The sequence below is a fragment of the Ranitomeya variabilis genome, chromosome 2 (genome assembly GCF_051348905.1).
Source record: "Ranitomeya variabilis isolate aRanVar5 chromosome 2, aRanVar5.hap1, whole genome shotgun sequence".
Lineage (NCBI taxonomy): Eukaryota > Metazoa > Chordata > Amphibia > Anura > Dendrobatidae > Ranitomeya > Ranitomeya variabilis.
This window is the reverse complement of record NC_135233.1, coordinates 1,084,209,262-1,084,217,898: the sequence shown is the minus strand read 5'-3', so window position 1 is coordinate 1,084,217,898 and position 8,637 is coordinate 1,084,209,262. Positions and strand designations below refer to the sequence as shown.

Genomic DNA, 8,637 nt, shown 5'->3' with positions numbered 1-8,637 from the left:
CCCACACCACTGATTGGCTGCTTTCTGTGTACAGCTGCCAATCAGTGTTGGGGGTGGAGTTGTGCTAAGCTCATGAATATGGAGGACTACCTTGCAGCAGGATTACTAGTCCCGTAGTGATAATCTTCAGCTAATAAAATTGTTGTTAAATCAAGACTCCAACAAAAAGCCATAACGCTGAAGTCAGAGTCCCAGTTTGTATATTATGCTACTCTCAAATTAGGTGGCAAAACATGGGGACAGATTCCCTTTCACTATTTAGATGTCAATCTCTGACAACGACGTTAATCTGGAACAGTGGAGCATCGGGCTTTCAGCAACCCTCGAGGGATGCTCTCACAGGGCATAGATAGGTCACCATAGCTGATGGCTTATGTTGCCGATATCTTGGTCTGTGAAGCTCAGCCACAGAGTGGACAGCTATCTATGACATAATTCACATTAGGACTGAGAAGAAAGAAATTTATAAATTGGTCCAGAAAGCTGCCAAGAAACCTACAGCAACATTAGAGGAGCTGCAGGATTTTCACTCCAGCTGCTCTCCTGATCATCCTTTTTTTTCCTTTTTTACCAATGCTCCATGCGGTTCCAGAGATATTAGCCTTTTATTTAGTGTTAATCTCTTGTGCTTCCTTATATAGTGCCATTAATTTCACAGCACCAAACGGACATCATCATCACTGTTCCCATTGGAACACACACACAAAAAAGAGAAAAATGCACAGGTGAAAAATCCACTATGTGGCCAATATACAAACATGTATACTTACACAATACGTCCGCACACTGCGACCAATGATTACATGGACTGCAATATTACTGTAAACGTTAAGAACATAAGTTAATTCGTTAGTGTTTTTCATTTAAAAAAAAGCACAAAAGACATCCAACCGAGTCAAGGTGTACCTTTTAATATGGAAGGTCCCTAACCACTATAAGGCCTACTATGGATGAGTGGACCCATTGTAGTTCGGATTCTGGTATCCAACCGAACTTTAGTCCAAAGTTCGGTTCAGGTACCCAAACTTGAGCCAGGACCTGAACTCTATTGAAAACAATGGGGACCCAAACTTTTGATCTGAAAAATTCTCACTCTCTCCTCGAACATTGCACCGGATTTCCGGGAGAAGTCTGTGTTCTGTGATTAGCGATAGGCACAAACTGTTCGGTACGAACCCAGAACTTTAAAGTTCGGGTTTGCTCATCTCCATTTCCTTCTCCTCTATGTGCCAAGGCAGCCTCATTAAAACCTTGCAGGGAAAAGATGGGTGGATAAGGGTACCGCATTAGTCTCAGTGTTCTGACTTATCGTGAATGTGTATGTTCTCATTAGAGATCACAATCTAAACTCTGGATGTTTTTGGAATGTGGGAGGAAACCGGAAAACGCGGAAAACAAAACACACAAACATGGGAAGAACATATAAACTCCTAGCAGAACTTGTTCTTCATGGAATATGAACCCAAGACCGCAACGTTACAAGTCAACAATGGCAACCACCAAGCTTTATAGCTTTATAGCTTTATATTTTACATTTCTGACAAGATTCTCTAGGCTGCTTTTGTCCTCTTTAAAAGATTCTCTGTACACCTAGGATTCTTCCATCCAAATGCAGAACCTCCTATAGCACGCCCTATATATCCATATTATAATTGATGGTCCCAACTAATCATGGGTCCTAGGGATAGACAGGCTCAATTACGCATCTACATGACCAATTTACTGTCAAGAATTGGTATTTTAAAATTCCTAATTCTTGAGATTAATGGAAAAGGCACTGAATCTCTTTGGCAATCTGCAAAATCCATGTCACAGATGAAAACAACTGAAATGCTGCCACCAAGCTCTTCTACTCTTACTTAATAGTGAAACACACAATTCCTCCATTGTTTTTCCAGTTTAGTTTTCACAGCGTTCAATTTACATTACAAATCCCCTTCCACCATGCTTCTTGAGATCAGTACGTAGTTTATTTTATATTTTACTGATTTATAAATTCTCAACTTCGTTAAAAAATAAGGTATGTGTCTGACATTTTTTGAGACTCATAACTTTTCTCATTTGCTTTGAAGGACTTTTTTTGCATGGCGAGTGTAGGGTAAAGTATACACTTATGTTTTAGACACTGTTTATTGAATTTTTTTAAAGGTGTTGACTGTTGAGATAACAAAAAAATGACATTCTAGCATTTCTTTTTTTTTCAATGGGCTAAATAATTTTGAATGATTGAATTTTTTTCAGTTTATTTTAATTTTGGAAACAAGAGGTTGGTTTAAACTATTAGGCTTTTTTACATTTTTATTTTCAATTGTGACTACCTTTTTATATATTTTATTAGTCCCACTAAGGGATATGAACCTACGATTGTTTTATCTGTTGCACTATGTCCTGAAATACTCTAGTATAGCAGTATATAGTGAGATTACTGATGTCCAAGAAAGCCCAGGCATGTAATGAGGGTACCAAGATGGCAGTAATGGGGGCTTGCATTGCATGGGATAAAAATCAGCAATCGGAGGTAGAACAAGCACAAGAGCTGGAGAAGTGTGTGGAAAGTTAAGTACAAGACCTTTATTTAAGCTTATGATGGCCCTTTACAAAAAATGGTGACCAGTGGATGCCATTTTGCTGAATCTACGCACAACCAAATGACTAAGAAACTGCATTTTGGCGGACGATGCTTTTTGTAGGATTCGAGCAGAATTCAATTCCCCTCAAATATATTGTGTCATCTCTATCATTATGTAATACAACAATTCCCCAGCATTGGCTGCTGTGCGGGAAATTCCTACGGAGATGTCAACTGATCATGTGGCGATCAGTTGATCCTGAGAAATAGCTTCTAATTAATAAATGCATTGTGAACTAATTAGTTAAACCACAAATCACATTTTAGCATATCATTAATCTGTTAGAGCTTTTCTCCTTTCTAAATATTTTTAGAGTTCGGAAAAAAACATTTCCAAATTTCTAATAATAAAAACTGTTTGGACTGCAAAATTTGCTAAAAAAAAGGCTCTTTAAGAAGACTTTAACTCTTCATCATTTTATTGGAAATTTGAGATAAGAAGCAATTTACATAATTCAATTTATAAAGCTGGAATAATAAAATAGTCATCTTGATACAGTGGAGTTTGGCTGGAGATCAATGCAGTGGTCTTAATTATCGTTATTTAGATTGAGTGTGTTTGGATCGCTTCCAGCGTACGCGCTCTCAGATCAGTATCATCGGATCTTCATAAACAATATATGTGTAAGATTCATGTGAGTCGTTCTGTCAGAATGGACAGAAATACAAAAACAAGTATTCAGAGATTTTGGCAGTAGATCACACTGGCTGAGGCGAGAAATGACATCAAAGTGATTCTCCAGCTCCGAGTGTGCGAGGGTGAGGCTTATCGAGACACGTATCTACCTTGTTGGGGAAATTACTAGAGTTACTAGAAAATTTGTCATTTAATTTTTTTATTAAAATCATTGTGTTATTTTCCTTACTGTACTAATAACTATAACATTCTCATAAAAGTATCATTACTGTTATATCTCACCTGCTGAGATGGATCCTCAAAACCTTCCTCAGTCCAAAAGAGCAGTTGTCAAGCAGCATGGTCAGGTGGTGATGATTCAGCAAGGTGGTCCGCTTGTAACTACGGATGGTGAAGAGACTGAGTGACATTTCTTTGAAACACTCAACAAAACAGGCAAATTTCGAATTTTATAAGAATCGATCATCTCTATGTATAGGCTATATTAAATTTTATGTAAATTCCTAACAGGAGACATCACATGGAGAAGGTAGTTAAAAAAGGGAGAAGGTGACCTTGTAACCATATAAGCAATCACGGAAGTTGAAGCTGGTGGTCCACAATGCAAAATCTCCATCAGGTCCCATAACAACAGGTCTTTAATATTAATAGTCTTTTCATATGGGCCAACAGGACCTTTGTGGGCCCCCAAGGCTACAGAGCTAGGGTGCAAATGCTACCCTTGCACCTATTATGGATGCGCCGCTGCATGTAAGAGATCCATAGCTACTGAAATGGCTGCTGTTACTGACTACATCTTGGAGGAACAGAAAGACGTCAAAGTTGGCTGGCATAGATTCACAGAAATATTTTAAGAAAAATCTTTATCTTTTTAATAAATTATACATCTTAAAAGATGTTTCTAGCTATGGGAAAAGGATTATGAAACAGCAGGTAATTCTAAATACTAATTTTACTATCATTGGCATCATGAATTCATACTTTCATTGTTCTTTGTGTGTTTTCACTTAGTTATTCTCTCTCCTTAATGAGATGCTTTGGGGAAGGGAAGTATCAACTACTACAAGCAGGGGCATAACGATCATGATCACAGAGCGTGCGATCATGGCCGGGCCTGTGCAGGAGGTGGGTCCACTAGCACCAGAGCATATTTCAGCTCAATTTGTGTCCAAGGATGGGGGACATATATAGCAGGAGGTAGGACATATATACTAGGAAGGGGTACATATGAGATATTAGGATAGTCCAACAGTGAGGGACACACAGGATCGGAGTGGCCAACTGTCAATTCTGGCAAATACCAGAAGGGCCTGCCTGGTCATGGACCGCCTTGTCTGCTACATTGTTATCAGAATCTGCATACTCAAGATGCCCATACTGTTAACAGTTGTGATGGAGCACAAAGTCTATGTCTCCGTCACTTACACCAGCAGGCCAGCCCCAACAGGGGACGTCGCCAGTGCAATGACGTCACTGCATCTCGCCTCCAGCATCCCCTGCAATAGTGGATAAAAGGGGAGACGAGTAAGATGCTGCGGAGGATGAGATGTCTGTATTAGGTGAGTATAGGAACATTTTATTTTTGGAGTGGTTGTGGGGGACCATCACTCTATATAGTGCTCTGTAAGTTGGACCATCAGAGGATATAAGGGGCTGTGGGATGGACAACCATACTATATAGTGTACTATTGGGATCATCATACTACATTAGTGACTGTTGAGAGGACCATCATATAATATGGGGGACTGTGAGGTGGACTGTCATACTGTATAGGGTGCTTTGAGGTGACCAATCATACTATATGGGGCTGTGAGGGGTACCATCATAATATATAAGGAGCTGTTGGGTGTTTCATCATACTATATGTGGGTGTGTTGGGGAGACCATCATACTGTATAGGGGGCTGTGATATGGACCATCATACCATATATGGGGCTATGAGGTGAAACATACTATATAGGGGCTGTGAGGTGTACCATCATACTATATGGGGGTGTATTGGGGGGCCATCATACTATATAGGGGGCTGTTGGAGAGACCATCATACTACATGGAGACTGTGAGGTGGACCATCATACCACATAGGGGACTGTGATGTGGACCATTATACTATATAGGGGACTATGGGGGGACCATCATACAGTATTGGGGCTATGAGGATCTTCATGTTGTATGGGGGGTCTATCATACTATGTGGGGTGGCTGTGGGGGACCATGTTACTGTGTAGGGTGCATTTGGTGGACATTTTACTGTCTGGAGGTCTATGGGGTACATAATACTATGTCAAGGGCTGTGGTGACCATCATACTGTGTGGGATGGTTATTGGGGACATCGTACTGTATGGGCTGTGGGTCCTCATACTGTTCAGGGGGCTTTGGTGGACATCACACTTTATAAAGGTGCCCGTGGTGGCCATCATACTGTGTGGGGGTCTCAGGTGCCTCTCATACTGTATATTGGGGGCTGTGGTGGATACCATATTGTATGGGAGGCTGTGGTGACAATCTTACTGTGTGAGATGCTGTGGGGCATCATTCTTTGTGTAAGGTTTGTGGGGAAATCATACTGTGTGGGGTCATCATATTTTGTGGGGGCATAATACTCTACGGGGGTCATGAAAGGAGTATCATAGTGAGTGAAACCACTTATGGGCTTTACTATGGGCAAAATAACTGTCTAAGTGCTGCAATACATTTCCTTCTCCACTTCTTAAACATTTGGGAGACATACTTTTCTTTGACTGAGAAGTGATAGGACTTTTTCTATTGGGAGCCGGTTATTTCGATATACGCCCCCGGAGCATTACTACAATAAAGAGGCACTGAGGGTCATAATTTTAACAAGGCACAATGGGTATTGTTATAATTTTAGGGGAAGCATGGAGTCATTACTAAATATTAATATAAGAAAGCACATGGGATATTTTTTATTATTAAAAGGAAGTACAGGGTAATTATAAAAGGTTAAGGTGGGACATTATTAAAGGAGGCACGGGGGAATTATTGTAAAGCAAATTATTGTATATTCATGAAATGCAAGTGCACTGAAGGCATCAGCGTTGGGGAGGAAGGCCTCCAGGAAAGGGAGACCTCTACAATCTTAGTGAGTATTACTTTCTCCATTGTTGGATTTACTTTATACATGTTTACTCATGGTCTCTTTGATATCCATAGCCATTGCTATTATATTGTGCCCCCAACATCTTTTTGCAGTATCACATACATTAACATCTTATGTATGTATGGTGACATTCTTTGAGTTGTTCCGCACTTGCACTTTATAAATATACAATTTATATTTCTTCATATATACGTCGTATTATTGTATTTAAATAACTTATTTATACCATCTTCACTGTGACTTTTTACATATCTATTCCATATTGATTGGCACTCCTTATTTTAGCTTGGATTTGCTTCATTGATTGTGATCACTGGGTACGTGGCCTTGTTTTTAATTCAATTTTGTGTACACCGTTATGTTCTTCCGTTAATTTTTACCTATCAACCATTAATAAAATTATTGACTTTTTTTACTGTATTACGTTTTGGACTTTATGGTCAGCGTGTTCTCTTTTCTTAATGCATCCCATAACTGTTTACCTTTTTTGCTGCTGCATCACACTGTTGACTCATGTGCAGCCTGTGATCTATTAGCATACCCAAGGGGCTGTGCGGATCGGGGGATAAAATGAGGGGACGGTCTGTGCTGATGAGGGGGAATAAAATTATTGGAGGGGCTGTGCTGATGGGGTGAATAAAATGAGTCTAGGGGCTGTACTTATGGGGGGAATAAAATGAGTGGAGGCACTGTGCTGATGGGAGGAATACAACGAGTGGAGGGGCTGTGCTGATGGGGGAATAAAATGAGGGAGGGTTTGTGCTGATGGGAGATAAAATGAAGAGAAAGGCTGTGCTGATGGGGGAATAAAATGAGATGAGGAGTTGTGCTGATGGAGGGATAAAATGTAGGACTGTGCAGATGGGGTAATGAACTAACGGGCTGTGCAGATGGGAAAAATTAACTGATGGGCTTTGCAGATGGGGGAATAAGATGAGGGGCTGTGTAGAGAGGGATAAAGCGAGGGGCTGTGTGAATGGGGGAATAAGCTGAGGGGCTTGGCAGAGGGAGGGATAAAATGAGGAGATATGCAGATGGGGAATAAGCTGAAGGGCTTTGCAGATGGGGGCAATAAACTGAAGGGCTGTGCAGATGGAGGAATAAGCTGAGAGGCTGGGCAGAGGGCTCATAAAATGAAGGTGCAGTGCCAATGTGGGTGAATAAACAGAGGTGCTGTGCAGATGGGGAGAATAAACTGATAGGTTGTGCAGTTGTGGAGAAAATGAGGTGCTGTGCAGATGAGGGGAATAAGCTAAGGGGCTATAAGATAAGATGAGGTGCTGTGTATATGGGGGAATAAAATGAGGGGCTGTGCAGATTGGGGTAATAAAATGAGGGGCTGTGCAGATGGGGAATAAAATTAGGGGATGGGCAGATGGGGTCACTAAACTGACGGGCTGTGCAGGTGAGGAATAAGCTGAGGGGCTGTGCAGAAGGGGTGAATAAAATGAGGGGCTGTGCATGGGGAAATGAAATATGGGTGTGCAGATGGGGGAGTAAACTGAGGGGCTGTGCAGAGGGGGAATAAAATGAGGGTGTGCAGATGGGGTTAGTAAACTGAGGGGCTGTGCAGATGAGGGGAGTAAGATGAGGGTCTGTGCAGATGGGAAAAATAAACTGATAGACTGTGCAGAGGAGGGATAAAATGTGGGTCTGTACAGATGGTGTAATAAACTGAGGGGCTGTGTAAATGGGGGAATAAAATTAGGGGATGGGCAGATGGGGGTCAATAAACTGACAGGCTGTGCAGAAGGGGAATAAGCTGAGGGGCTGTGCAGAAGGGATGAATGAAATGAGGGGCTTTGCAGGGGGGCATAAAATGAGGGGCAGTGCAGGGGGATATGAAATGAGAGGCTGTGAGCGGGAGCCATAAAATGAGGGCCTGTATGGGGGCCATAAAAGGAGGGATACATGTTTGGGCCATGAAATGAGGGGCTGTGAAGGGGAGACAGCAAAGTATCAAAGTATATGAGGAGCCGTGGTGACCATACTGTATATGGAACTGTGGAGGTCATTATACTAGGGGATGTGGTGACCATGCTAAATAGGGTGCTGTGGTGATTATCATACTGTTTGGGGTGTTGTTTTTTGGCCATAATACTATATGGGGTGTTGTGGGGATCATCATAGTATACATGGGAGCTGGTTTGGACATCATACTATTTATGGGGGTCTGTGATGGACATCATATTATGAATGGGGGGCTGTGGTGGTGACCATACTATGTATTTGGGGGTTGCAGTGAAAA

General features: G+C 41.4%; 1 long non-coding RNA gene across 1 annotated transcript in view; it reads right to left on the bottom strand.

The window, feature by feature from the left end:
* Positions 1–3,058: 3,058 nt before the first annotated feature.
* The window catches only part of LOC143810220 (uncharacterized), a 148,641-nt gene continuing 143,062 nt past the window's right edge, over positions 3,059–8,637 (bottom strand). Inside the window, exons 5-6 of the long non-coding RNA XR_013222709.1 lie at positions 3,549–3,647; positions 3,059–3,415 (exon numbers count right to left, since the gene is read on the bottom strand). This is a non-coding gene — a long non-coding RNA (uncharacterized LOC143810220). The remainder of the gene's footprint in view (positions 3,416–3,548; positions 3,648–8,637) is intronic.